The sequence below is a fragment of the Colobus angolensis genome, unplaced genomic scaffold, assembly GCF_000951035.1.
Source record: "Colobus angolensis palliatus isolate OR3802 unplaced genomic scaffold, Cang.pa_1.0 Scaffold279, whole genome shotgun sequence".
Classification (NCBI taxonomy): domain Eukaryota; kingdom Metazoa; phylum Chordata; class Mammalia; order Primates; family Cercopithecidae; genus Colobus; species Colobus angolensis.
This window is the reverse complement of record NW_012116032.1, coordinates 3,561,618-3,589,416: the sequence shown is the minus strand read 5'-3', so window position 1 is coordinate 3,589,416 and position 27,799 is coordinate 3,561,618. Positions and strand designations below refer to the sequence as shown.

The 27,799-nt window shown below is 35.1% G+C and overlaps 1 protein-coding gene across 1 annotated transcript in view; it reads left to right on the top strand.

The window, feature by feature from the left end:
* NDST4 (N-deacetylase/N-sulfotransferase (heparan glucosaminyl) 4) overlaps positions 1-27,799 on the top strand; it is a 300,692-nt gene that overhangs the window by 156,206 nt on the left and 116,687 nt on the right. The gene's annotated exons all lie outside the window — the stretch shown is intronic.

Sequence of the window (27,799 nt, the reverse complement as noted above, 5' to 3'; positions counted from 1 at the left end):
AGTTGATTCCACCTGTTTGTGTAATTTCTTTTTTAAAAGCTATGCTGAAAGCTCTGGGAAGACTCAAATGTAATTGCTTTGTAATGAAATGTTGAAAGGTATTTAGAGTCCATTCAGAGTAATTACATTTGTTTAGTCAGCGTGGCCAGAAACTACACTTATTCCTATAAATATATTGTTTAAAAAATCTTATTATATTTCACATAGTCAAAATACTACAACTGAAATGAAGTCCGTTAAACATACATCATACTGAAATGACACTGTTCTTTTCCTTCCGGAGCTCAGCTCAATAAAACTCAAGACTCTTCAAGCAGTGACATTCAGAACCCCACCTTTACTGTCAACATAACATGACAATATGTGTGCTATCCAGAGAGCCAAAAGATGTATCTCTTTCTTATTAAATTATTATCTTTTCACATCCAGCTGACACTTTAGAACCATCAACAGTGTCAAGATAGGATAGGATAGCAGAAACACTAAATGGATATTGGTGGAGTGAGTTTTAGTCCTGACAGCTAATAACAAGTTCTGATAAAATTGGCAACTTATTTAATGTCTTTATACCTCACTTTCCTCTCTCGAAATAGTAATGACTTGCCTTTTCATTCTCTAAACTACAAAGTTTTTAGATAATTAATCTACATCAACTCATCTGCGAACCAAAGGCACTGGACCAGTTAATGCTACCAATCAATTTCAATTTTAAAATTCTGTGATCGTTTGTAGACAATGTTGGTCCGCAAATTTGGAATGAACATCGTGAAATCCTTATCTAGCTGGAATTGAAGTAATTATGGGAAAATATTTCAAACTAAATGAATAACTTATACAGATAAAAATTAGAAGTCTTTAAATCCTTTTTTTAAGTTCTGTTCTGACATTCCTCATTATCCCTTGATATGACCTTGGCTGTCAGAAGGACTGTCAGTCTCAAAAGCACGTTCGTTCTCATAGCAGTTCCAAAAACAAATCAAACATATTCAGACCTAGTAATAGCTTGATATTGATATTTCAAATTAGTTTTTTTAAGAAAACCAAACAATCTATCTGAGTGGTTTCATTTGTGGAATTTCTCTGAAATCTTTCTGGATGGAGTTTATTTTCTCTTGTATTATGTTTAAACATCATGAGAGAAACACATTGCAAACCTGGTTCTTTACCTTTCATCATGTTTGAAGAGACCTTATTAATATAAAACATTGTTATTGTTATTGCTTAATCCACACACACACATACACACATATATGCCTTGTGAATATGTATATGCTTGTTGGAGTTATGTACATGTATATGCTTAATCCATGAGCACAAATGTATGCAGTGGGGGTGTATATGTGTATGGATGTATTATGCTTACTCCATGCACGTATATGTCATGTGTATATGTGTGTGTGTTTGTATACAGGATGTTAGTCTAATGACAAGCATAGGCAACCGAAATATGGCAGTTAAAAGATACCCTTCTTGGTATGGCAGTAGGGTGGAGAAAAATACTTTTTGTTTTTTTTTCCTTCAGTAACTCACTGCTATTCAGTTGCTTGACTATGTCAATAAATAGATGGAAGGCTTCATTAATGACAATAGACAAACGAAGGCTGAAGAGACTAGAAACATTGGCCAACATGAAAGCACTAATAAAAAAATTACCAAAAATTATTCCCAATTTAACCTATACTATTTTCCAACCACAGAAAGAAAAGTGCATATACCATAAACCTGAATTAAACAAGTTTATTTTATTCCACAATATGCTTGAAAAAAATTTTTAAAATTGTATTTCATGGTTTTAAGTTTTACATATAAACTCATTAAAGTTTTCAAGCCAGTAGGGCTTTTCAGTCATTAATAGTTGCAGACCATGAAATATCCTGAAGGGATAAGTATCAACTTTTTGCCTTTACTGTTGACATTTTCAATGATGATGTGAATTTTACTTGCTATGTTCTTGAGCAGTCTGGTGTCCTTTTCGTGACTACGTGAAGATTCTTGAAATAAAGACATAGGATTTTAAATTCTGATTTTAAAATGCTACACATATTTATGAAATCTATATCACTTTTTTCATAATTACACAATATTCATGAGGTAAAAAAATGCTGACATTTAAATTGTTCTCATAAAACCACAAATCTATTAAAGAGAGAATATGGAAAATCCTTAAGTGTCATAATAGACTGAACACTCAATCAGCTATGTAGGTGTTATATTAAAAAGAAATAAAAGTAATATGATAGCAAATTAATAGTATAATGAAACTGAGAGAGAGCTTCCTTTCAATGTTGGTAATACTTTACAGTATTTTTACTGGATTATCCAGTTTACAGCCTTGTATTATGCCACAAATGCAAGATGTCAGAGAAAAAACTGATTATAACTTATAGGGTATTTAAAGGTAGGGAATTTAGAGAAGATAAGGATATTTACACTAAAATAAAATCGTGAACAATTACACAACAAAAATTCACAATGAACAAACAGTGTATTTTGGAAGTTCAATAACAAATAAAACAATCTTTACGCTCAAGAGTGGACCCACATGCGCAGGAAAGATTTAGATTAAATCACAATAATAAAAAACCCCAAAACACCAAGGCACTGAAAAAAAAGGAGATTCTGTAATACGTGACAACATGGTGGAACCTTGAGGGCATTATGCTACATGAAATAAGCCAGTCACAGAAAGACAAACACTGTATAATTCCACTTATATGAGGTGTCTAAAATAGTCAAATTCGTAGAATCAAAGAGTGGAATGGTGGTTTTTAGGGGCTGAGGGAAATGAGAAAAGAGGATTTAATAATCAAGGGGCATTAAGTTTTAGTCAAGACGAATAAGTTCTAGAGATCTGTCACACAGCATTGTGTTTACAGCCAATAATAATATTGTGTACTTACAAATGTATCAGAAAGGTAGATATCATGTTAATTGCTCTTACCACAATAAAATAAAATAATAAAACATTTTTTGGCACTTGAACAAGATCTTGAGGTATTATATGGAACACCTGCCAATTTAGCGCACATTTCTATGTAAATTACTTCAGTAATTGAGCGTATTAGTTGAACATTCAGATATCTTAGATATTGTCTAATAACAAATTACTTAGACTATAAAGACCTAAAACACACATTAATTATTTAACAGTTTATGTAAGTCAGGAAGTTGACTATGACATAACTGGATCCTGCAGTTCAGGATTTCTCACAGATGTCAATCAAGGTGTCAGCTGAGGTGGCACTCATTTCAAGGCTCAACTGGAGGGGTGGACCTGCTACCAAGCTCACATGGTTATTGGCAAGATTCAGCTCCTCACAAGCTGTTGGATTGATTGAAGACCTCAATTTCCCACCAGCTGCTGCCTGGGTCTGCCCTGTGTTCCTTGCCATGTGGGTCATTCGGGATGGCAGCTCACAACACAGTAATTGACTACATTAGAGCTAAGGCTCTGAGAGAGGAAGAGAAAAAGAGACAGATTGATTCAGAGTCTTTTATTATATAAATATTAGAAGCAATACCTCTTCACTTATACCATATACTCTTCAGGAGAAGCCAGTCACTAGGTCTAGCACACACTCAAATAAAAGGGAAAATAAACAATAAAGGGAATACCAGGAGACAGCAATAACTAACTGGAAGATATTATAGAGGCTGCCGATCATATCTAACTAGAAATAAGAAATACAGAGGATCCTGTATGATATAACTCACACTTATTATTGCATTAATTTGAAAATATTTGCATATTAACTAAAATCTAATATTTTTCCTCAAGGCTAGTGTCAATTACATCCTTCAAAGCTGTAAATATTGAACTCATCTATTACCTCTCTCTCATCGAATGCATTGTCTATTTTAATTCTTACCACTTCTACTATCCATCAATTTAGTGCAAGTTACATTGTATCATTTTACCAACTTTATTGATATTGGTATTAACATATCATAAAGTTCAACCATGTAAAGTGTAAACTTCAATGGTTTTCAGTGTATTCACAGCTCTGTGCAAACTAACCATAATTTTAGGACATTTTCATCAACTCATTTAATAAAAGTATCCCTTAGCAATCACTTTCCATTTCTCCCCACTCTCTCAACCTGAGCAAATAACTAATTTATTTTCTGTCTTTATAGATTTGCTTATACTGGACATTGGATATAAATAGAATCATACATAACATGGTATTTTTGACTAGATTTTTTCACTTAGCATAATGTTTTTAAGGTTCAAACATGTAACATATATCAGTACTTCATTCCTTCTTATTGACAAATAATGTCTCATTGTATGGCTATATCATATTTTCTTTATCCATTATATATCCATTCTTTATCAGTCCATAGACACTTGGGTTGTTTTGGAGTTGTTTTCACTTTCTGACTAGTATTTATAATGCTGCTACGAGCATTCAGGTACAAGTTTTTGTGTGGAGATATGTTTTTACTTCTCTTTAGTATCTACCCAGAAGTGGAATTACTGGATCAGTAACTTTATGTTTAACATTTTGATGAATAGCCATGCTGTTTCCAAAGTGTGAGTACCATTTTATATTCCACCAGCAATTCATGAGTGTTCCAACTGCTCTCACCAACTCTTATTGTTATCTATCTTTATTATAGTCATTCTAGTGGATGTGAAGTGGTTCTTTTCTGTCAAGATGATTTTGGCTATTCTGGGTCTTATCAATTTCTGCACAATAAACAACTGACATTTTGACGGTGATAGCAGTCAATCTGCAACTCAATTTGGTAAATATAGCCATCTTACCAACATTAAGTCTTCTGATAAATGAACATGGCCTGTCTTCTAATTTATTTGGATCTGCTACAACGTCTTTAAACAATGTTTTATAATTTTCAGTTTAATTCATACTTCTTTGATGAAATACAATCCTAAATATTTTATTCTTTTTGATGCTATTATAAACAAAATATTTTAAAATTCACATTTTATATTGTTAATTTTTTGTATAGAATTACAATTGATATTTGTATATGGCTCTTGTAACATCCAAACCTTCAAATTTGGTGAACTCTTTTATTATTTTTAGAGTTTTTCAGTGGATTCCTTAGGATTGGCTACATATAAGATTATGTCATGTGCAAATAGAAATACTTTTACTTCTTCATTCTCAATCTGGCTATATTTTATTTTATTTTATTGCCTAATTGTCCTGACTGTAACTTTCAGTATAATGTTGAATAGAAATGGCAAGAACAAATATCCTTGTTTTATGCCTGGTATTAAGGGGAAAGTATGCAGTCTTTCACCATTAGACATGATGTTAGCAAAGATTTTTCATAGATACCTATTATCAAGTTGAAGAAGTCTCTTTTTCTGTATGTATCTGTATGTATTTTTATCATAGGAGGATGTTGGACTTGTTACATACTTTTTCAGTGCCTATTGAGTTAATCATGTGTTGTTCCTCCTTTATTCTCTTGATATAGTATATTACACTAATTGATTTTTAGATGTTAAGCCAACCTTGCATTCCTATGATAAATCCCACTTTGTTATTGCATATAATCAGTTTTGTGTATTATTGAGTTTGATTGCTAGTGCCTTTTTGAGTGTTTTTAAAAACTATATTAATAGAGATACTGCTCTGTACATTTCTTTTTCTTTAGACATAATTGTTTGGCTTTGGTGTCAGGGTAATACTAGCCTCATATAATTAATTGAGAAATATTCTTTGCTGTTCTTTTTTTATGTATAAAGGGAGGAGAAGTCATGAATTACAAACATTAATTATTTTTTGTATGTTTGGTAGAACTCACCTGTTCCTTGCTTTTATCTGTGGGAAGTTTTTAATTTACTAAGTCATTCAATTGACTTGTTTTAAGTCTATTTATATTTTCTATCCTCACTTGAGTCAATTTCAGATGTTTGTGTGTGTCTAGACATTTACTAATTTTATCTACAGTATCAAATATTTAGCACAGAATGTTCATGGTACTACCTCATGGCACTTATTATTTGTATAAGGTCAATAGTGTTGTCTGCATTTTCATTATCGATTTTACCAGTTTGAGCCTTTTCCCCAACTTGGTCTATCTAAAGTTTTTTCAATTTAGTTGATCATTTCAAATAACCAAATTTTAATTTTATTGTCTTCCCAGATTGCTTTTATCTTCTCTATTTCATTAATTTCTGCTCTAATCTTTATTATTTCTTTCCTTCTAATTACTTTATATTTAATATGCTTTTCTTCAATGTTTTATGGAGAAATATCAGGTTATTGACTTGAAAGCTTTTTTTATATTTTTAATAAAGGCATTTTACAGCTATGAATTTCCCTCTAAGCACTAATTTTGCTGCATCCCCTGAGTATTAGTAAGTTGTGTCTTCATTTTTATTCATCTCAAAATATTTCCTAATCTCCCTTGTGATTTATTCTTAGTGGTTGCTTAAGAGTTGCATTATACCTTTTAACTTCTCAGAATCTTTTTCAATTTCATAGTGACTTTTCCAGTGAAGTATAGAAACATTATATTTACATAACTCTATTCCTCCCTCCTTCCTTTTTTGTTATTATTGAATATTACATCCATATATGTTACAAATTCAGCAATATATTGTTATAGTTTATACTTTATATAATTGTATATGCTTTTAAAACTTGAAATAAGAAAGCAGAGAAAGTATACATTTATAGTTTTCTACACAAACTTTCTTCTATGACATTTTTCTACTCTTCATTTGTTCTTGTAAATTTAAATACTATTTGGTGTTACTTCCTTACTTCAATATGGCTTTTCTCCCACCTGTCTTTTTTGTGCTGTAATTAAAAATATATTGCATTTACCCCTGTTATAGCCCTAGCAACACAATTATGTTTATATTGTTTTCTATCATTGCTTTTTAAATCTGATGAGAAGTAAGAAGATATGTGTATTTATACTGTCTTCCATAAATACGTAATTACCTTTACCAACATTCTTTATTTCTTTTTTCTTTTTTTCTTCTTTCCTTGAGACCAAGTCTTTCTCTGTTGCACAGGTTGGAGTGCAGTGGTGTGATCTCGGCTTACTGCAACCTCTGCCTCCCGGGTTCAAGCAATATTTCTCAGCCGCCTGAGTACCTGGGATTACAGGTGCCTGCCACCATGCCCAGCTAATTTTCATATTTTTAGTAGAGATGGGGTTTCACCATGTTGGCCAGGTTGGTCCTGACCTCATGATCTGCCCGCGTTGGCCTCCCAAAGTGCTGGGATTACAGGCATGAGCCACCGCACCCAGCCTTTATTTCTTCATGTTGATTCAAATTACTCTGTGTAGTTATTTGCTTTCAGTCTGAAGAACTACATTTGTAATTTCTTGTAAGAGAGATTTGGCAATGTATTCTCTCAGTTTTGATGTATCTGTGAATGTATTTATTTCACTGCTATTTTTGAAAGATGGCTTTGCTAGATATACAATCACTGATTGCCATTTTCTTTTTTCTTTCCACTTCCTTCTGGATCCCACAGTTTCTATTGAGAAGTGAATAGTTAATTTTGAGTTTCACTTCTATGTGATGAGAGTTCTTCTCTTTTTGCTACTTTCAAGATTTGTTGATTGCCTTTGTTTTCAAAATTTTGATGATGATATATCTGTATATGGATTTCTTTGTTTATTTTAGTTCTAGTTCACTGAGCTTCTTACATGTGTGAATTAATAATTTTCACCAAATTTGCAAAGTTTTTAGGAAATAATTTTTTGAATACCTTTTGTGTTTCTTTTTCTCCATCCACTCTTGTGATAATCCCATCTCACATATGTTGGTGCATTTAATAGTGTCCCACATTTCTTTGAGGCTCTGGTCATTCATTTTTCCTATTTTTTTCTCTTTATCCTTCAGTTGCATAATCTCATAATCAATTTTCAAGTGTGCTAAATTTTTCTTCTGTTAGCTCAAATTTCCTGTTGAATCCTGATATGGTTTGACTGTGTCCCCACCCAAATCTTATCTTGAATTGTAGCTCCCATAATCCCCGTGTGTTGTGGGAGGGTCCTGGTGGGAGGTAATTGAATCATGGTGACAAGTTTTTCTTATGCTGTTCTCCAGACAGTGAATGAGTCTCACATGCCCTCTTGCCTGCCACCATATAAGATGTGACTTTGCTCCTCCTTCACCTTCCACCATGATTGTAAGGCTTTCTCAGCCATGTGAAACAGTGAGTCCATTAAACTCCTTTTGCTTTACAAATTACCCTGTCTTGGGTATTTTTTCATAGCAGTATGAAAATGAGTTAATCCAGTAAATTGATACTAGTAGGGTGGAGTACTGCTATAAGTACACCCAAAATTGCGTACATGACTTTGGAACTGGATAACAGGCAGAGGTTGGAACAGCTTGGAAGGCTCAGAAGAAGAGAGGAAATTGTGGGAAATTTTGAAACTTCCTAGAGACTTGTTGAATGGTTTTGACCAAAATACTGATAGCGATCTGGACAATGAAGTCCAGGCTGAAGTGGTCTCAGACGGAAATGAAGAACATGATACAAACTGTAATAAAGGTGACTCTTGCTATGCTTTAGAAAGAGATTGGCAGCATTTTTTCCCTATCTTAGAGATCTGTGGAATGCTGAACTTCAGAGAGAGGATTTAGGGTCTCTGGTGGAAGAAATTTCTAAGCACTGAAGTGTTCAAGAGGTGACTTGGGTGCTTTAAAGGCATTCAGTTTTATTCATTCACAAAGATATGGTTTGGAATTGGAACTTACATTTAAAAGGGAAGCAGAGCATAAAAGTTCAGAAAATTTACAGACTGACAATGCAGTAGAAAAGAAAAACCCATTTTCTGAAGAGAAATTCAAACTGGCTGCAGAAGCTTGCATAAGTAACAAGGAACCAAATGCTAATCACCAAGACAATGGGGAAAATGTCTCCAGTACATGTCATGCAGCTCCTCCCATCACAAGTCATGAGGCATAGGAGGGAAAAATGGATTCCCAGACTGGAACCCGGGTTCAGAGACTTAATGCCCTTTGTCACAGCCATTGCTAAAAGGGGTCAATATACCACTCAAGCAGTTGCTTCAGATGGTGAAAGCCCGAAGCCTTTGCAGCCTACGTATGGTGTTTGATGGAGATGATTGGTCTCAGATGGAGATGTGGAATATGTTACTGTAATAAAGGTGACTCTTGCTATGTTTTAGAAAGAGACTGGTTGCATTTTGTCCCTGCCCTAGAGATCTGTGGAACTTTGAACTTAAGAGAGATGATTTAGGGTCTCTGGTCAAGAGTTGAGTTTTGGGAACCTCCACTTGGATTTCAGAGGATGTATAGAAATGCCTGGATGTCCATGCTGAGTTGTGCTGCAAGGGCAGAACCCTCATGGAGAATCTTTGCTAGGGCAGTGAGGAGGGAAATGTGAGGTGGGAGCCCCCACACAGAATCCCCACTGGGGCACTGATTAGTGGAACTGTGAGAAGCGAGTCACCATCCTCTAGACCCCAGAATGGTAGATCCACCAATGGCTTGCACCGTGCACCTGGAAAAGCCACAGACACTCAAGCCAGCCAGTGAAAGCAGCCAGGAAGGGGGCTTTACCCTGCAAAGCCACAGGAGCAGAGCTGCCCAAGACCGTGGGAACTCACTTCTTGAATCAGTATGATCTGAATGTGAGACATGGAGTCAAAGGATATCATTTTGGAGCTAAAATTTGATTGCCCTGCTGGATTTTGGACTTTCATAGGCCTTTGTTCCTTTGTTTTGGCCAGTTTCTCCCATTTGGAACAGGTGTGTTTGTCCAATATGTGTACCCTCCATTGTGTCTAAGAAGTAAATAATTTGCTTTTGATTTTACAGTCATAGATGGAAGGGGCTTGTCTTGTCTTAGATGATACTTTGGATTGTGGACTTTTGAGTTAATGCTGAAGGTAATAAAAACTTTGGGGGACTGCTGGGAAGGCATGTTTGGTTTTGAAATGTGAGGCCATGAAATTTGGGAGAGGCCAGGAATTATATGGTTTGGCTCTATCACTACCCAAATCTCATTTTCAATAATTCCCACCTGTCACAGGAGGAACCCAGTGGGAGGTAATTGAATCATGGGAGTGGGTCTTTCCCATGCTATTCTTGTGATAGTGAATAATCTTGTGAGATCTGATGGTTTAATAAAGGGGAGTTCCCCTATACAATCTCTCTTGCTTGCTGACATGTAAGATGTGACTTTGCTTCTCCTTTGTCTTCTGTTACTTGTGAGATCTCCCCAGCCATGTGGAACTGTTAGTCCATTAAACCTCTTTTTCTTTATAAATTACTCAGTCTTGGGTATTTCTTCATAGAAGTATAAAAATGGAAAAATACAAGACCTGTAGTAATTTTTTATTTCAATAATTGTACTTTTCATCTCTGGAATTTTGACTCTTTATTAATATTTCTATCTCTATTGATATTCTCATTTGATGAGATATTGTCATCACACCTTTGGCTATGTCTTCAGGCCTAGTTTGCTTTAGTTCTTTAAACAAATGTGAAGTCTTTGTCTTCTATGTCTAGCATCTTGGCCCTTTAGAAGCAATTTCAATTGCTCATTTTATTTTCCTGTGGATGAATTCCACCATCCTGTTTCTTTGTATATCTTGTATTTTTTTATGGACATTTTAGATAATTTTTGCAGCACTCTTCGCACTGATCCCTTCCCTCCATGTTAAGGGTGTATTTTTGTTGCCATTTAGCTATTTATTTTTTAAATGAAATAGCTGGATAATTTAAGTGACTCTTTCACTTGAAGTGTGCGGCCTCAATGTTGCTCCTCATAGGGAACATAGTCACTCTTGGACAATAGTGGTTTTAGCACAGCCCTCTTTGACTGTCTTTTCCTGATATTTTTGTTAAACTGTCTGCTTCTGAAATAGAACGTTGTCGGAAGTGGGCCTGTACTAATTATCAACTGTATACTTGATTGCTTTTGACAAAAGATACTCAGATTATGAAGCTTTTACTGACCCAAAGAGTGTTCCTCTTAGCTACCTCTTTATCTGGTTGGCTCTAGATAGGAAGTTTCTGTTTAGTCAATGATTCGCTTGTTTTCTATCTTAATTATGATAACAACAGCCTCTCACTTACTTGCTTACCATTAAAATCTCTACTGTTTGAGAGTGAACTTAGGCTAAAACTTCTTCACACTGTGTCTCAAATAAAGTGTTTCCTTGGGGGAACATTGAAGATCTCTCTTCTTGAGACCTGCCTCTGTCTCTGGGCAAAATCTCTGTGCCACTGCTCAGAAATAAAGGTAGCTACAATTGTCTACTTCTCTCAGAGTAACACCCAGATTCATAGGCAGGGTCCTGGGTTGGGGTAGTAGCCCCTATTATTCTCCGATTTTCTTTCCTGGAATGGAATCAACACTCCACAATTGAGATGAGGCAAGGGAAAATTAAAATTACAGTATTATTGCCCTTCTGCACTTAGGGTACAGCTTCTTTTCTACGAGTGGGACTACATAGTGGAGGAAAACTCCAGGTCTCTAATTTGCTTTTAACTAGAATAGAACTTTTGCACATAGAGATGTGGACAGGAGAAATGCTGTGGACTGCCATTCCCAAGGAGAAATCATAAGCCTACATTTGACACTGGAGAGACATGTAGTCCTATGTTCTTGGCTACAATTACCCAAGGTAAGAATTCTGTTACTCTAAACTGGGACAGGGACAGAAAAGAGCAGGTCATGGCTCACATGCCATTGACTCTCACTATTCTTATCATTTGTGGTAGATTTTCTTGAATAAATGGTTTTGCATGGGTTATATGCCCTTAGTTCACTTTGCAGATATTTTTAATGTTTTTAAAATAATTTTCACCAGTTATAGGTGTGTCACTGGGAGATGGCCCACAGAACTCTTCATACCACCATTGCACAACTCTGCATTCTACTATTCTTTCTTGACTACTTTATGGCAGCAGCATCTTTATTGCTTTTCATTTTCACTCTTGGCCTTTTGAGTCCATTCTCAGCAAAGTAGCTACAGTGATCCTGTTAACATGTAATTTATGTTCTGTCACATTTTGTCTCAAAGCCCTCTAAGCTAACTTAAGACAGCTCACAAGCCCCTAGCAACTGGCCCCTTGTTTCACATGCTGCAAGCTCCCCTCTGGCTTTTTTAATGATTGGCACTTGGATGTTTTCAGTGTGCCTCCAATCCTGTAGTTGCTACTTACTCCCTGATGACTACAGTCAATCTGCACCGTTGCCATTCTTGTGTCATGCTTTCTCTTCTGATTTGGTGACTCTCACCTTGACTTCAAGGTCCCCCTGATCTTCCTACAAATTGATGCTGAGCTGCTTCCATCATGGCTCTACAGTCCTTGAATTTGGAAGAGTGTTTCTCTTCCTACCATTTTTCATATATATAGTATGAAAATACTATATGTATTAGTCTGTTCTCCCACTGCTAGAAATACTTGAGACTGGGGAATTTATAAAGAAAAGAGATTCAATTGGCTCATGGTTCTGCAGGCTTTATAAGAAGCCTAACAGCTTCTGCTTCTGGAGAGGTCCCAGGAAGCTTCTAATCATGGTAGAAGGCAAAGTTGGTAGTGAGATGTCTTCACATGGTGGGAGCAGAAGCAAGGATGGGGGAGGTGCTACACACTTTCAAATAACCATATCTGAAGAGAATTCACTCACTATTGCAAGGACAGTGCCAAGAAGGATAGTGTTAAGCCATTCATAAGAATTGTGATCTCATTATCCAATCACCTCCTACCAGGCTCCATCTCCACCACTGGAGATTACAATTCAACATACAATTTGGTGAGGACACAGATCCAAATGATATCACCATATATACACTTTTAAGAACAAATTATAAAAGCCAGGATAAAAGAATATTTTAGTAACATTATCTTGTGTCAATTCAAAATTTAACTTTTCGGTATCAAAAAGCTGTTTGGGGAGAGTATAACTTTTATCTGTTTTTCACAAAATAAGTAAGTTACTTATCTTCTAGTCTTATCTTCCATTTCCTCTTGTCCTTGCTTCCCAAGGATGAGATCATTTTTATTTTATCTCATTTTCTAATATACCTCAATCCGTGTAATTTATTTTGCTAATACTATGTGCCAAAGTTGCCATGCTGCTTTTACATTTAAGCCTCATGATAGATGTGCATTTAAGATTACTAATAATTTCTCCTGAAATGCTAACATTTCTAGACTGGGCATTCAAATTAAATTTAATTTAAATTAAATCCATTGTGGTTTTATAATTATTTTTATAGAATCTGTTATATAGTCATAAAACAGCATAGGCAAAAAAAAATAAGCTTAAAAAAATCAAATAATAACAAAATATTACTAGAATTTCCCTGGAAGACAGAGCAGTGAAAATTTGCTAAATGTTTAGAAAATGGAATATGTGAATGATCTTGAATATAGTTAATTCCCAGTCTTAGGGAGGAAGAAAATAAAAGCACAGTGGGAAAAATTACAGAACATCAGCTAGTAAGCTTGAAACTCATTTATATGAGTGGTTAAATAATTTCGTTACTGCATATAGAACACGTATTTATGGATGGCATTTTATAGCAGCTTAAAAGTATTCTTTTATATCCATGTAGTTAATAGAAATATCTCTTCGTCATTATGTCTGTTAATTAGTTTTGCTGTTGATGTTAAATATGCATACATTTATTATGTTATTCAGTATAGAATATAATATTACAATGAATGAGTTAGCCATTTGTCACTTAAAAACTTCAGCATTTGAGTTATTTATTGTTTTATTCATTTCAGTGAACAACTTCCTAAAACAAAAAACTTACTGCTTTTAAATTAACAAATGCGTGCCAGGCATCACATCACGTTAACATAGACTAAGTTTTCATCGTTCACAAAGACTAAGTTTTCATTGTTAATATGAGTGATTTCACTGCACTGTGCTCCTGATGTGTTCTTGGAATCTGCTGATATTATAAGGACTATTTGCTCCTAAACTATGTTCCTAGAATTTTTGAGCTCATGTGTCTACTTTTTCTTCTTTCTCAGTCTCCTGGTCCAAGTTTGTAAGATTGGTAACTTTCTCTTGCAGCCATTGCCATGTTATTTGATTCTAGTAGCCAGATTCTCACTTCAGTGAAACAAAGTGATCAAACTAGATGACCATCGGAGCTCCTGATACTTCTAAAAGTATAAAAATCTAAGTTGTTCTGAGTCTGGAAATCAGATGGAGAAAGCTTCTCAGGCTTGTTTCTAAAGTGATATTGAAAGGTCTCAGTTTTACAAATGAGAAAAACGAGCCCTAGAACTTGTTTATGTGACTTCTGCATAGTCACACAAAGAACGCACAAGTGGCCATGTGGTTCCAGTTGTACCAGGCAGCACTGCAAAGTAAGAGCTGATGGTCTCTGAGAGAAATGGACAAGGCCTTCCCACACACACAAAAAATGAGCCATCTTGTGTGCCTGGTTTTCTTAAAGCCTTTTTCGGTCATAGCACAGGTAATTAAAGTAACATATGAATGACCTTTGAATAGACGAGTAATTGTTGAGAAACTTGCTCACCTTTAGGTGTTGAGATGTTATTACATAAAGCTTAGATTAGCATGGAAAATTGAAGTGTATAAATGGCATAATTATTCACATATTGAATAACAAGAAAAAATATTTTTATTTCTCTTTCTTTAGATACCCATTGGCAATAGATAAGGCTTTTACCCATTTTACAAGTAGGATATTGTTTTAAAAATTTCTTAACTGGCTTATTCTAGCAGTCTCCAAGGTTCTCATCAATTCCTATTTCCACCAAACTTACAACATAAAGGATAGCATGAACCTTTTGCTTGCAAATTAGAATTGGTATTTCATTAGCTTTTAATATTCATACTGCTTAGCAATGGATTTAAAGAAAAATGGCTTTTCTTGTCATGTGTTTTATCATGGTAAGTCCTTGACTTGCTGGTCTGGTATTGGCAGGTAGACGAAAGAATTTTCCTTAGACAGAAAATCTCTACAATACATATTTATCTATTTGATTTTCCTAGCAGATGACAATAGCAGGCCCTCCCATCCCCCCAAATTGCTTTTTTCACTGCAACATCTTTTTCTTGTCAAGCAGTGTTTTGCTTCTGAACACATTTAACCTCAAAGACACAAATGCCCCCTACAAAATGCAATTCAATGTCAAGCAGCAATAATTGAAAAATGAACTATTTATATCACTCAAAATTCATTAATATAAATCTATCGAGATTTACATTTGTCTGTTCTGGATACCTTGTTATTATTATTTTTGGTAAGTATAAAGCCTTAGTAAGTATAAAGCCTTAAAAGTCATTCTTTCTGCTTTACTTGATCATTCTATAGTCTTATGCTTTTAAATAATGTTCTAAGATTTTTAAGAAAAGAAGAACTCCAATTATTTTCAAATACTGATACATGAAAATTATAACATAGGTTTTCCCCCAGGAGGTAGGCTGATAGCTAGTTAATGTACTTGGGGATATTTAATTTACTTGCTTAAGCAAATTAGTATTTTCTACAACTATTATTTCACTTATTCAGTACAATGGTCTGTGCACAAAATACAAAAGAAGTCATGATTTTCAGAAGAAAACAAAATTTTAGCTACTTTTATACATAAAGGATACTTCCTGTGTGATATGAGTTCACATTACATGAGTCATTACTTAGCTGCTCAGTGTAGAAGTCAAACCCTTGTATTTGGCTTTGGACCAATCTTGGATCAAGTTCTGTCTTTGACAATTATTATATGGATGACCTTGACAAATTACTTAAAATTCTTGTGCTTTAATTTTCAAGTATGTAAAATAAGTATGCCAGTAGTTCCTACCCCACAGGTTTTTATGAGGATTGGATATTGTGTGTACATGTTTATGTATACATAATTCTTAGCAAAGTATTTGACGTATAAGTTTTTCAAAAGTATTTGTCACCTTTATCATTATGGTTATCATCACTTTTACCATATTTCTTCAAGAAGCATGCTATCATTCCTTTTGAAATAAGTAGTTGATGATGCATGAAAGAGCCAAATAAATTTTTCAAGGTTACGTAATATTCAAGTTGGAAACAGAAACAAGACATTCTAATTTGCTTTGCAATTCTCCATCTATCCATAACTCCTTACTGAAAATGGTCACAAGTATTTAATAATGAAGAAAACTAATATCTTAACAAACGTTCCAAGAAAAAAGAACATGTAGGTAAAAATTGTCTTTTTAAATGTAAAAAAATTAAAGAATTCACTCATGCGCATGTGAACACATGAATCTTTGAAATTATTGTTTTCTAATTATGTCCAAGAATTTACACTTTCAGTGTGAAAACTACCTCCCTCCTTTCATTTGTCAGTCCTTTGTTTTTGCTTGTTTCTTCCTTTCAACTTTCAACTCCTTTATTCCCTCCTTCTCCCCTTCTTTTCTTTCTTCACTTCCTTTCTTCCTTTCCTCAACAGATAATGAATATGCATTATCTGCTGAGCACCTTACTTGACACTAGGGATGCCAAAATGATAGAGATGCTGAGATTTTACTTACCTAGTTGATGGGAGAGGGGAGAATGCATGAAGTGTAATAAAGTGGCATTTTAGGTTTTTGAGAGAAATGTACAGAACACAATACAGCCACAAAAGAGACACAGGTTTGTTATAAGGGTAAGAAAAAAATGAACAACTGAGTTGATAACATTTGTGAAAAATGAGTAAGTGGGCATGAGGCAGAAAGCAAGAGGGGAACCCTTATACAGAGGGAGCCATAGCAGAATGAGCACAAGACTATGCCCAATTAATGCACTCCTCCAGTAAAATCCACGCAGGATTAGCAACAATCTATCTATGCTTTGGGAACTACTGCCTGTGGGATTTGGCCTGCATTCTCTTAGTGTGTGGTTGGTGTGCTAAGAGTAAGTTTTACATTTTTTAAAGAGTTGTAAGTATCAAACAAAGAAAGGAAATATGTGACAGAGGCAGTATGTTGCTGGCAAAACTTTACCAAACCTTAACTTACACACGGTTCTGAAGATAGTATGTAAAATTGGAATCATAATGATGAATAGTAGTTCATGAATTCTTAGCTAATGCACATTTTCATCAGTTACTATTGGTGACCTACTATACCCTTAGAAATATGAAATTTATGGACAATAAAATCTTATTTCCAGTATTCTTGCATTAATGAACCTTGGAAAGGTGGATAAAATGTTGAAGAAAGAAATAATAAATTGATTTGGCTCTAGAGGAAGCTGTGTGTTGGGAATTAGGAGAAGATGGGATCAAGTAGCTCATGTGGTCCAGAATGTGGAGGAACTTTTTATCCCAGGTGTTGGAGCTTCAGGTACCCTAAATCGAACTGTATAAACGACCTTTGCTTAGAGCTCTACATTTGAAATAACAATTTTCCAGTTTCTCATCTCACCTCCCCGTGTTCCTAATGAATATATTATAATTTATTGCTCTCCTATAATCTACTAAATCAGTATTCTTTACATTTTGTACACAGGAAGCAGACTGCTTAGTAAACAGGGAATTTGATTCCATATTTTTACCTTCTTGTTTCAGACTACAGATGTCTTAAATCCTTGGGCATCACTTCTAAATGTATACTCAATGCCAATGTTTACTTTCTTCCTCACTCAATAAAGCCAAAGTTTGCTTGTGGAGCCAAACCATCCAGTTAAAAGAATAAATTTCTCAGCTTTTATTTTAGGTAGTGGGCATTGAACACTGTTCTGCTCAGTCAGATGAAAGCATAACTTACAGTATGGAGCTTCCAGGAAAACTTCAGAAAAAAGGAGGCTAGGTATTGCTGGGGCTCTGCCCTTCTGCCCTTCGCTTTTGTTTCTTTCTCTAACCTGCTCTGTGTTCCCATTGGCTGGAACTAATGTATTCATCATAAAACTGTGGAGCAAATGCCAAGAGAATCCTCACTTTCGGCAATCTTAAACTGCTGAACCAATACTAGCAACCACTACTCTACAGGTTCCCCATTACATGAGAGAAAAAAATAAAAATAAAACTCCTATGCTTTTCAATTTACTGTTTTTGGCATTGTTCCTTTTGTGGTACAAAGGCTGGACCCATTCCCTATCTGATGTCATGCTCTAATGCTTTCCCTTAGAGTTTTTCTCTTAAATTATTTTGAGATTTGCTTATATTCAAGTTGTTCCCATTGTCTAGAATTTGCAGACCCTCAAAGGAATATTTATATAGAATAATATCCTAAAATATAATATTTTAATACTTTCTAAAAAGTATTGATAGTGAGAGTTATTAATTATTAGATAACAATTTTGTTATTAGATTCTTGAAGTGGTCAATAATAGCATAATTAGCTCTCAAAAAATTTAATTTCACTGTTCCAGTGATCACCCTTGTTTTTAATGATTAAATGTGAAATAATTAAGAGCCAACATTTTCAATGATTTTTTAAACATTATTATTTACCGCTTTTGTTTTATTATTATTATTTAACTACTCTACTAAATATGACTATTTAAATTGGATAATCCCTCCAAACTACTAGTTAAAACATCTCTTTCTCTCTCTTTTTTCTTTTCTCTTTTGCATTTTGGAGTTTGAAATATTATTTTAGTCTGATGGTGTCCTTTCTACTTTATCTATAGTAGCTGAACATTTTCAGCATTCCGTGATTTTTTTAAGTAGTTGACACTTCAGTTCTCTGCAGTCTTTTCTGCAGTAACTTGAGCAATATTCAAATATAAGAAATTGTTTCCAAATATGTTTACAGTGGAGAGAATTAAAGCTGGTTAAGAACATAGGAGAATTGGGGTTTTTAATGTAAACTTGTTTAGGGATGAAAACTGTATTGATGACCTTATTTCCAAATATGATATCACTTCAACAGGATAGCAAAATGAAAATGTAATAATTTGTATGATTTTAGTTTGAAATGTGTGAACATGTCTACAGAAAAATATAATTATTTAATAATCTATATGGTCAGTTACTCAAGTAAATGAAATCATTCATGTAATTCTTTGAATATATAGATACCATTTATTAATAGGAACCTACTTTGGGACTGATGAAATTTAACCAGCTTTGCCTGGGAGTGAAGGTTACACAAAATCACAAACTATCATTATTTTAAGTAAGAGAAGGCACAGGATGTCATAAAAGGACAAAACGTAATAACACTTTGTATTTGGGGGGCGGGGGAGGGAAGTGACAATCAGAGGGATGGCTCATGCATATACCAAATGTTTAAAACATTTTCCCATAAATGTGTTAAGCTGACATTAAGTTGGGAAAATGCCTCCTAAGGGAAATCTCAGCTTGAAACAAAAATAATATTTAAAAAAATTCCATTGCTAAGAGAAAGTAGTAGTTTATGCTAATCTACTCTTTCTGCAAAGTGATGTCTTTGAATTAATGATTCTAACCCATCAGCTGCTATTTATAATTGTAGAAGGATCCAAAACGTTTGGAAATATGTTCGTAATCAGAAAATGAAGCACACTGTAGACAGCTTTGAAAAGGACAGTTATCCCTCTTCCACTTGTCTTCTTCACATACACAGGCATCCCCAGCTATTCCATTGAAATCAATGCTTTACTCCATGAAAACGTGCAATCAGATTGAAGATTTTTTAAAGCCTAATGTTTTATTTGTGTGCTGCATATGAATGCTTGAAGTACTAAGAATAAAGAGAAATATGCCAAGATATTTACATGTAGTAGTTACTTAAGACGAAATTACAGAAGGTCACATTGTGAAAATTTTATGATTTGTATTAAGCAAAATTATTTTGAGTACCTTCCTCTTCCACATTTCTGCCTACAGTACTATAGAAATGATGTAATAATAGGCTGAATAATACCATTCTTATTTCCACCTGACTTAACACCTGGAAGAATTTTGAATGTTATTATTTAGTCCAGGTTAATGGCACTATTAGAAACTTAATATTTAACACCTGTAACTTTTCTCTTGCTTCTAAATTAAATCTGAAAACATCTGTCTATGTAACACAAGCCTGCAATTAAGGGAGCAGGGCTAAAATGAAGTTCTGCGTTTCTCAGGCTATCATGATACATCTTTGTTGTCCCTCACTCTTCTTGGGCACTTGCTTTCCTCCTTATTCAACCTCTTTCAAGAGACAATCATAATAAGCATTCACTCCTTTACATATGCTTTGAATTTCTTTACACCTTTCTTTTGATCTTACCTCCCTATAAAGCCTCAACCCTGGTTAAATCCAGGTTGACACCAAGTTTATGCCTACACTACTGAAAATAAATCTGTCTTGGACCAGTGTTTAAGTGTTTTTACTTTAAAACCTGGCCATAGACCCCAAGGGGACCCTCAGTGGTGCCCAGACGTTGCATTACAAGTTTTATTTTATTCATAATCCTACTCTTCTGTATCATTTCCTCTCTCTTCAAACTACCACACAAATTATCTCATCCCTACTCTCAGCTGATGATCTTGTTTCTTATTTCAATGAAAAAAAAAATCGACCCACAAAGAAAACCTTTCACATACTCCTCTTATTACAACTGCCACTTCAATACAATGATAACAAAATAAAAATAAAATAGTAACCACAATTTTAAATATGTGAAAATATCTACAGAAAAAATGTAATCATCATAACAATGTTTATATACGAAAACCTAAAAGATCTGTACCCATTCCCTCTCTTCAGTGTTGCTGCATTGCACTGCCTCTGGAAAAGCATGGTAAATGTGAATGGTACCCACTGGAGTTGTTCAGTGAAAAATTTTCAAAGCTATTTGAAGCAACTCTGCCCCTTGACATCATCTCTTGCTAATCTCCCCCTTTGCTAACTCTGCTGCAAAAACAATGGAATCCTTGCTATTCCTCAGAAATGACCAGACTTTATCTGTGCTGTTTCCTCTGCCTGGAATAGTCTTCCTCAAATTGTCTGTATAGCTCAATCCATCACAACTTTTTACCTTAACTCAAAATACTACCTTCTCCATTAGATGATGGCTGAGTAATCTATTTAATTTTGCAACCCATACCCCTTGATTCCACTCTGTATTTCTGCTTTATTTTTCTCCATATTTCTAATCACCTTCTAATATATTACACAATTTACTTACTTCTTTTGTATGACCTTGGACTCACCCTGCTAAAATGTAAGCTCCCTGAAGGCAGGCATTTTGCTGTTTTCTTCAGTGCTGTATCCTCACTGTCAATAAAATTAATTAATAAGCTATGTGTTGCACATTTTGATTGTCAATAAAGTAAGACTTCGGAACACAAAATTTAGCAAAGCAAGTGCCAAATCAACAGAAATGGCACATTTTATATAATGTGAATGAAAACTTGCTAGTTTTTCCGTTAGTCCCCTTTAAGCAGCAAAGTAGACCTTCAGCAGGGTCAAGAATATTAAAGGGATGTGTCTCAATTGACCAAAATAGCTCTACTTAGGATCGGAAAGTTCAAGACTGTAGAGGCAATGCCATTTCTATGCTATTTCTTTTTTCAAAAGAAAAATCCATTTGTAACACAGAGTCCTCCAGAGATTTGTCACCATTTGCTAGGCTTCAGTCCAAAAAGTGTCAAGACTGACCTAGCCAATTTCCAGGGTCACATAGTCATTACTTTTATCACTTATGAAAACAAGAAGACAATTTCAGTCCCCTAAACACCGTGGAAAATCAATGATTCTAGGATCATTTTCAAAGTTGACAATATGAATCCAAGTCCTTAATAAAAGGAGAAACAGATAATGAGATCTATTCTCTTTAGCACCAGTGTCACTCCCTAGAAGTTGTGCATTTAGGAGGAGAAATCAGTACTTTCAGTTCAACAAGGTACTGTTTAATGCATTATCTCTTTACTACAAGTGCATTACTTTATGCGGTCATTATTTTATTTTTTTCTTTTCACACTAATTTATTAAACACCTATGATGTGTTTCTTTAATAATATTTTTATTTCCTTTAAAATTATTTATTAAATACCAACAATGTACCAAGCACTATGCTAAGCACTGGGGATATATTATCCCAAATATATTGTGGGCTGGTTTTACAAGTCGTATTTCCTGGATTGCAAACATAGGATCATAAAAATAGGGAAAATACCATTTGCTGGTTCTTCCCCCTCTTTATATTGACACCTTCATTCACTTTTCAACTTTCTGCCCAGTAATTTGTGTAAAGTCCAGGAAATTATTCCTATATGTTTATGAGCCAAATCCTCTGCACCTCCATTTTTCTTTTTCTTTTCTTTTTTTTTTTTTTTTGAGGGAGTTTCACTCTAGTTGCCAAGGCTGGGGCTGGAGAGCAATGGCACGATCTCGGCTCATCGCAACCTCTGCCTGCCGGGTTCAAGTGATTCTCCTGCTTCAGTCTACCAAGTAGCTGGGATTACAGGCACGTGCCACCACGCTCAGCTAATTTTGTATTTTTAGTAGAGACAGGGTTTCTCCATGTTGGCCAGGCTAGTCTCGAACTCACGACCTCATGTGATCCGCCTGCCTTGGCCTCAAAAAGTGCAGGATTACAGGCGTGTGCCACTGCGCCCAGCTGTCCTCTTTTATTCTCTGGCCCTCTGTGGTGTGTCAGGTCTCCTGAAAAGTAGCTGTCAGTGCCTGACCAAAAATGCAGCACCAGGATGCTTCTTATGCTCACCTATCGTTTCTTCTACCTCTGCATGTGAAGCTTTCGGCTGTTTGCCCATTTTTTAAAGATGTGGTTATCTTCACAAAGGAGCACTGCAATGCATCCTGGCACCAAGGTGCTGTGATAATCAAAATCAATCCATTGGAGCAGTGTTCTTTCAAGAAAATCTGTCCCCTTTTGTGAGGTTACCTACATTGTATGCTTTCACCATAGTGTTCATCTGTGTTCCTAGGATCTAAGATAGATTTCCTAGAAACTATTTGCAGCATATCAAGTGCCAGAAGATTAGAAGTGATAATGACAATTGCAGAGGATTTAATAAGAAGACTATTTACAAAGGAATAAGTAGGGTATAGAGAAATGCTTAAGTAGTATCCTGGGACTAAACACAGTGCAGTTGGAGAGCTATGAAATTCCAAAGTTTGAAGGGGCAGAGGGGAGAAAAGATCACCAAGGTTGAGATGGAGAGAGTTATATGTGATGTGGGATTGGGGACACTTTGATGGTTGTTTTAACCTTTGATTGAAGGAGTCTGACAACTTTAGATGGCATTGCATAAGAAGATTTAATAGAACAAATATCCCAGCTTCACTCTTTCTTCTCTCTGATCTCCTACTAGGATTCTCCATTTGCCAGACTTAACTGGAAGCAAGAAAGCAAGAGAACCCCTTGAAACAGTTCACACACTCTGGCCCCTAAGTTATACAGCAGGGTGGAAAGAGGTGGCAGTGGTAACGGACAGGCCACTCTTATTCCAGATTTTAGCTCTGCTCCATCTCTGTGGAATATATTTTGGAATATACATTCCAAATAGGAATATATTTTGCTGTCGGTCTAAATCTCCTGTCTGCTTTAATACTTAGCTAAAGTTTGTGGTCCTTGTGCTTGCATTTCCCAAAGTTGATATTTTTCCCAAAATGATCTATGTACCTTTTCTCAAGAAATTAACACTTAAATAGAGTTCATGGCTTCGTAGCCACTATTTCAAGCAGAGGAATTATTAACTCATCTATTCCCCCCAACTATGTAATCCCCTAATATTATTAACCTGATTTATAGATGAGAAATTTGAGGCACAGAAAAATAAATCTCTCAAGATCATACAACTAATAAGTGGCAAAGCCAAAATTCAAATCCAGCCAACCAGCCTCCAGACTCCAAGCTCTAGTACTCTGTTTGGAATAATAAATATTTTATTATGTACTTAAAATAGTCTATATAATTATGTGAAAAAGGAAATAATCTCTCTACATGAAGAGGTTAGGTTCTATTGGCAGAGATACTCAAATGTAATAAAGTTTTAATATAGAGATATTCATGTAAGACTATAAGGGCCCAAATCTACCTAACCAACCTCAGTCTAGGGTGGGAGAAAAGAATCAGAGAATGTACCCAAGAGGAAATCATTACTGATATTTGGAGGGCAAAGTTTAGTAATTTGTACTTTAACCTGAACACAACAAGGAACCACTGGATGAGTTAATGTTGGTGGATTACATAATTAGGTTATTACTTTTAAAATAACATTCTGAGGGTAAAAGTGCAGATATGAATTGTAGTGTAAATATACCATTTAAAAATTATTTGTATATGTCAATGTGTATTTGGGTGTATGAATGAATACTTATTTGTCCTGTTTTTATGATTTAAGCTTATTATTAAACATTCAAACATTTTTATATGAATTTTATGGGAAATACATGGGATCTGGTAAAGTTATCTTTTAAGGTTATCCTTAGCATATACATATATTATATAATATAATTTCTATTATATAAATTATATTATAAAATATATGTAAATATTATATATAAGTATATATAAGTATATTCGAATTATGTATATATATATCAATTCTACTCATCTGAAACTAAAACAAACTGATATAAACAAACTGATTCAAGAATTCAAGATATTCATTTTTTTCGTAATAACCATTGATCAGGAGTACTTTATTCCTTTCCGTATTTTATGAGATTATGACCTTGTTTGGAATACTTTTGATTCTGAAGTTCACACTTATTAACTGTTATTTAAAATCCATTACAAAAATCATTATTGGAAGCATCAATACTAATTTCCGTTTGATTATTTTGGGTATTGGAAAAATTTACCAACATAAAGTCAGTGGGTCAAAAACTTGCTTGTGCAGCCATATCACTAGAAGTATGACTGTAACACAAGCAGCAATTATCCACATTCCATTCTTATCAAAAGCTTCCTAGACACAATTTATTATGTTCCATTGCATTTATCCAATTACTAATAATAGCCCGAGGAAGATTAAAATTGTAGTCCCCTAGATATAAATTTCTTATTTTAATTTCAATATCTATTAAAGAAATGTTAGTAGGATGAAGACTTCAACCTCTATAGATGTTCGTGTCAAGGATATCATTCTTTTCTGCTAGGAAAATGCTTAGAAGTTAAAATTAATAATATATTTTTTAAAAACTTAAATAATCTTAGGTTAAAATTCAACCAAAATTAAGACACTTCTGTCTGATTTCAACAATTGTCTCCAGGTTTCAAACTTCATGAAGGTAGAAGCCCTATCTTAGACCCAGTGTATCCCCAGTACTTAGCAAAGTGATTGACAGAAGTCATGAACTGAAAAACAATTATTTCAAATGTAGTTGAACTTGTTTTGATGTGCATTTGGTATTTTTAATTTAAATGACTGTAGTCTCCTATTTTCTATACAGTATTCACTGGCTACTCAATACATGACATTTAACAGTCACATATGTTACGTAATAGTATCCAGCTAGCAAAATAGGTATTTACTATGTTAATCAGCTTTGCAGGATAAGTATTGAGCAGTGTTTTACCAATTTTTTCCTCTGTTTTCTTAGGATTTAAACCAATAGACATCTCACAAGAAGCTCTTAAATCTTTTTATACTTATTAAAAATAGGCAAAGATCAGCTCTAGCAGTCAGGTTTCCAAGCGTTTAAAGTGACATGAGCCACTTTAAGTTATTTTAAACAAGAAGACTTTATTTAATGATTTCAGTGCTTCCAAAATCTTTGGAAGGACTCGTGGAGCAGATCCTATGCTGTACTCTGCAGGGACTCTCAGAACCATGTAGAACTGGTTCCCTGGGGGAGCTGCCATTTCTGAGACTACCACAGGAGCTCTGTTAAAAACAATAAGTCTCTGCCACTGCCCTGAAAATGGGCACCAAATACTGCTGGAAAAAACCTGCTTATTTGCAAGAACTTGCTGCCAGCAACAGGAGCCAGGAGCTGGATTTAGGATTTAGGATTTGACTTCCTACTGCCTTCTGACACTGGTCCTGAGTACTTCTAAGAGGCTGAAACTTATTTTCATAAAAAATGATAGCTGCAGAGGAGTCTGAAAAATGTAGACTTTGTTTTATAACCTCTCCAAGGGGGGAAAAAAAAAGTGAACAGGAGATCCAGTTTAGAAACATGCATATTAAAATCAATTCCCTTTTGTAAGTCAAGTGTCTTCATTCATACTTTGAGGAGGGGAGCGGTCACAGTAGAAGCAACTTAGTGAAAAAGCCAAAGCAAAGACGATGAATCTAGACAACTTGGGTAGAAGTATAGCTCTGACACTTGTGAATATAAGCCAGCTATATGCCTTCTCTAAGCCTCTGTTTCCACATTTTAGAAGAGCATCCAGTCCTCCTCATAGAATGATTATGAGAATCATATTAGACATAAATGTAAAAGTACTTCATAAATATTGATACAGACATGAGGCAGGAAAATACTAGGTAGAAGAAGGAGGTTCCGAACAAGGGCCACACCCTCAAGCCTGGGACCGCGGCGCAAAGTGAGAACATGCATTCCTGTTTTCCCACTTGAATGTTGTTTTTTGGCCTGCCCCGCACCCCATCCTGTACCCATAAAAACCCCAGGCTCTACTGGCAGAGGGGCAGCAGAGCCGGAGAGCCGCTGAGCAGCAGAGCAGAGCACCAGAAGAGAGAAGAGAAAAAGCAGCTGGATGCCAGAGAGTAGCAGTTTGACTTCAGAGAGCCAGCTTGACAGCAGGACTCTGGAGAAGTGTTCGGCCACGGATAAACAATAAAATACCCCACATTCACCACCCTTCAATTTCTTCATGCGACCTGATTCTTCCTCGACACTGGACAAGAACTTGGGTACCAAGAGGGTGGGTGCAAAAGGCTGTCACCTGACCTTGCACAGAGCTGTTAAGCCATCCATGGACGGCAAAGCTAAAAGAGTACACTGCAACTATCCTGCCAGTGCCCAGAAACACTCATGCCGGCCCCTGCACCTGCTCATTCACCTGCATGCTCCCGGTCCTAAGAGGTATTGAGAGCTGTGGGCTGAGTACACGAGCCAACCCAAGGGGACTATCCCATTTCAATATCAGGTACTAAGCAATTAAGATATGATCAGTAGGAGTTATCAAGGGAAAATTAAGTGACGTTATATTTCAGTTGCTGTTACAGCTTCAGTGCTAAATACATTTTATTTTATTCTAATTTTTGAAAAATGGTGATCTTTTTTATATAGTAAGTTACTGCAATGTCTCATTTCACAACCAACTGGGATTTAATGGACTGGAAACATTAGATCAAGTTAAACCCCTCTGAATATTTGTGATATCATGTCTTATTGTAGTATAGACTCCATAGATCCTATAAGAGACATTGTTCTAATAAATAAATAAAGCCATATTTGAATTTATTTGTTTTCTGTCATTTATGTGTCCATTTTTATAGAGTCTCAAGTGCTTCCTATATTTACATTGGAAGGCTTTTCAAAATTTGTAATTTTTGTGATCTTGTGGAGGTATGGTGCTTGGTTGATTTTCTAGTTGGTCAAGTCTCTGCGAAGCAGATTTTAAGCCCTGGACAGTAAAGAATAGAAGCTTCTCGGTCAGTAAGCCCCATGATAACAGCTAAAGAGTTGCTAGGGAATTACTTCTCACTTTGTGTTGTCATTTAGATTGAAAAAGCATGAACTCATAATTATGTAGTGTGATTTACTATTTTGATTGAGCTCCAGTTGCCAGTGTGATAAGACAACCTTATAACAGTATAACACTGGACCCCTAGAAATCAATAAATATAGTAGAATTTTTTTTACTGCCCCTCCTCCCTACTCACCAAATCAGTCGCTTTTTACCTTTTGTTTTTTATGAAAGTTCTTCAATTCATTTTATTACTTATCAAAAGTGAAATGTCTCTTTTTTTTTTTTTTTTCCTGAGGGATATAGCTGTTTGATATTTCAA